The sequence below is a fragment of the Mastomys coucha genome, unplaced genomic scaffold, assembly GCF_008632895.1.
Source record: "Mastomys coucha isolate ucsf_1 unplaced genomic scaffold, UCSF_Mcou_1 pScaffold4, whole genome shotgun sequence".
In the NCBI taxonomy this organism is placed as follows: Eukaryota; Metazoa; Chordata; class Mammalia; order Rodentia; family Muridae; genus Mastomys; species Mastomys coucha.
The window spans coordinates 39,900,598-39,903,897 of record NW_022196910.1 but is presented as its reverse complement, the minus strand read 5'-3'; positions in this window follow the sequence as shown (position 1 = coordinate 39,903,897).

Sequence of the window (3,300 nt, the reverse complement as noted above, 5' to 3'; positions counted from 1 at the left end):
GCACACCTTTAATTCTAGAAAGCAGAGAAGTGCAGATGCTGGAGGAGCTCCATTTGAAAGTGGTTGGTGAGGATGCAATGGCACATTCCCCATGCTTCCTTCTTCACTCTTCTGTGAAAAGCAAATGTCTGAAAGAAAAGCAGCAGTTCTATTCTACAAAGTCGAAAACCACAAATGAGAAAATCAGCATTGAACTACGTAATATTATAAATAGAATTCAGTAGCTGATGTACCGTGCGTGCATGGTTCTGTGATACAATCTAGCAATATAAGCCAAACAAAGTAGAAGCCCAGTTTGTTTGGTTTTTTTGTAAGATCCTGATTAGCTTTTTCTTTTTATGTTTCCCAAACTCTAGTAATGTAAATTCAAGAGAGAGAGATTGTCAATATTCTGTTCATCAGCCTGGCAACATTTCCACTGATATAAAACTTATTGGAACATTTAAAAGTAGCAACATTATTCCATGATCTATGATAAATTAGTATAGTGGTTACTGTTAGGTATTTTATCTCCTTTCTTTGTACTATATGATAATTTCTCAAAGTTGACATTGGAATATAGTACATAGAAAAGGTTGTCTGCAAAAGACTTGGTTTCCTTTAAATGTATGTATCCAAAAAAAATTGATTTCTAAACCTAACTTTTTAAAAATACTCACACAATAAAATTAAAACCGTGAAGGGTGGTGTCATGCCACATGAGTAGAGAGCTCTATAGCAGAGTGAAATCAGCAGGGCCATTATGCTTAGCAAATGCTTTACCTTTTAATAACATAATACTGCAAGAACTTTACTTTCTAGAATGACGATTGTCCTTGCTACATTAACTAAATTATAGTTTTCTTTCTCCTATTACTAACAGGCCCTTAATACTATTTGCAGATGCTAATATAGAAATGGACTTTGCAAGACACATTAATTTTTCTCTCCAAGTGACATATTTTCCTCTTTAAGGCAAATAATAGACCAATTACTGTGTTCTTGCATAGTACTCTAAGGCTCATGGAGAATTTCCATGACTCTAGAAGTGTATTTTATATTCATGAAAGCAGTGAATAATGCCCTGCCCCCATAGACTATGAAGTCAAAGGAAGAGGTTGATTTAGTGGATATAATTTAATTTCATGTGTATTTATTTATTTTCTCTATTTCTACATTAAACCTCTGATAAGTGTTTCATGCTGCATTTAAAATAATGTTTGGGAAGATATGTACCAGTCTAGGAATGGTTAGTAAGTCCTGATTTATTCTATATAGGTTCAAAATGATCTGAAAAGTTCAACCTAAAGTTTGCAGAACTTCACAGAATACTTAACAATTTTCACTTTGATATCAAGTATTGCAAAATACAATAGTTGTTTGGGATTTTGAGCATAAATCATACACTATTAAGCAGAATTTTAAAACTTTTTATGACAGCTCAATAATGTTGCAAGAAGAGATCATAAATATGCCAAGATATATTGATGGATATTAAAGTTTTAGGGAAGAAAATAAGTAGTGTCTAGGCTTTATTTTTAACTGCTCAAACACATCTAGCATTATAAAGAATAATAATTATCTCTTTATATAGCAATTCATTCTCTACCTATCAACAACTTGAACTTGCCTTCTTTTTCCACTAGACATGAATGTGAGTGTCATCAAGATATCCGAGATGACTTATTTTTGTACCAGAACAAGAGTCCTAACACAGTTTCAGGCTTCGATCAGAAGCCCAGTGTTCCCAGTGCTGCCCCTATTTTCCTTAGAGAAATCGAGCACACTTAGTGCTGACATGCCTAAGCAAAGCCAGGTCCTGTCTTATGGAAGTGGATGGAATAAGTGGTGCATTTTCCTGGATAAACTGATAGAAGAGCTCCAAGAAGTCTTCAAGAGGGTCACCCAGGCTTTGGGTACACTGATAATATTCAGAAGGCAACTCCATTTTTTGTACTCAGTGCGAGTTCCATTTATAAGTAATTTTGCTTCCTTTTTACTGAAAGAAGTTCAGATTGTTGAAAAAAATCATTTGAATTGTTGTTCTGTAATTTATTTACCTGGTATGGAACATAAAAGGTAGTGACTGAAATAACCTAGGCAATAACTAAATTTAGGTCTAAATACAAAAGAGAATATGCATAAGGATTACTCTGGCTGTTAAGTTTCTTTCTAATGCTACTGGTAAAAAATTCTGAGAAGTTCATTTAAATTTATTTTTATGATAAATTATAACTAATCATACAAATTATTGAATAAATATACTTGAAAAAAATGCATGGGTATTTTGCAGGCATACATTAATTATATGTAACTATATGATTATTATATAAAATGTAACATTTAGTATACTACACTTATACATTATTTTATATGTAATATATTCTTAATTATATAATATATTGTATTATAAAACAATATATAAAATTATATTTTGTTTTAATACAACTAATTTATATTATATAGTATATATATTGTATGTATATATTATATAATATGTATAATCATATAATTATATTTTATTATAATAAAATTGTAATATATAACATAATTTATTATAAATAAAATTATATATTGTCTTATATAATCATACATATAAATATTATATAAATTGTAATTAGTTCTAGCCTTGTTAGTGAGTAGATCCAGCATATAGAATATATGTATGGTTCTATGATACAACCTAGCAATATAAGCCAAACAAAGTAGAAGCCCCGTTTGTTTGTTTTTCTTTGTAAGATCCTGATTAGCTTTTTCTTTTTATGTTTCCCAAACTCTAGTAATGTAAATTCAAGAGAGAGAGATTGTTAATATTCTGTTCATCAGCCTGGCAACATTTCCACTGCTACAAAACTTATTGGAACATTTAAAAGTAGCAACATTATTCCATGATCTATGAAAAATTAGTACAGTGGTTACTGTTAGGTATTTTATCTCCTTTCTTTGTACTATATGATAATTTCTTTCTGAAAGTTGACATTGGAATATAGTACATAGAAAAGGTTGCCTGCAAAAGACTTGGTTTTCTTTAAATGTATGTATCAGAAAAAAATTGATTTCTAAACCTAACTTTTTAAAAATACTCACACAATAAAATTAAAACTGTGAAGGATGGTGTCATGCCACATGAGTAGAGAGCTCTATAGCAGAGTGAAATCAGCAGGGCCATTATGCTTTTAATAACATAATACTGCAAGAACTTTACAGAAGAGTGAAGAAGGAAGCATGGGGAATGTGCCATCGCATCCTCACCAACTGTTGGGCGCTGTTGGGCGCTGGCCAACACCAGCCACGTAAACTCCGTACATCTGCGCAACGCCA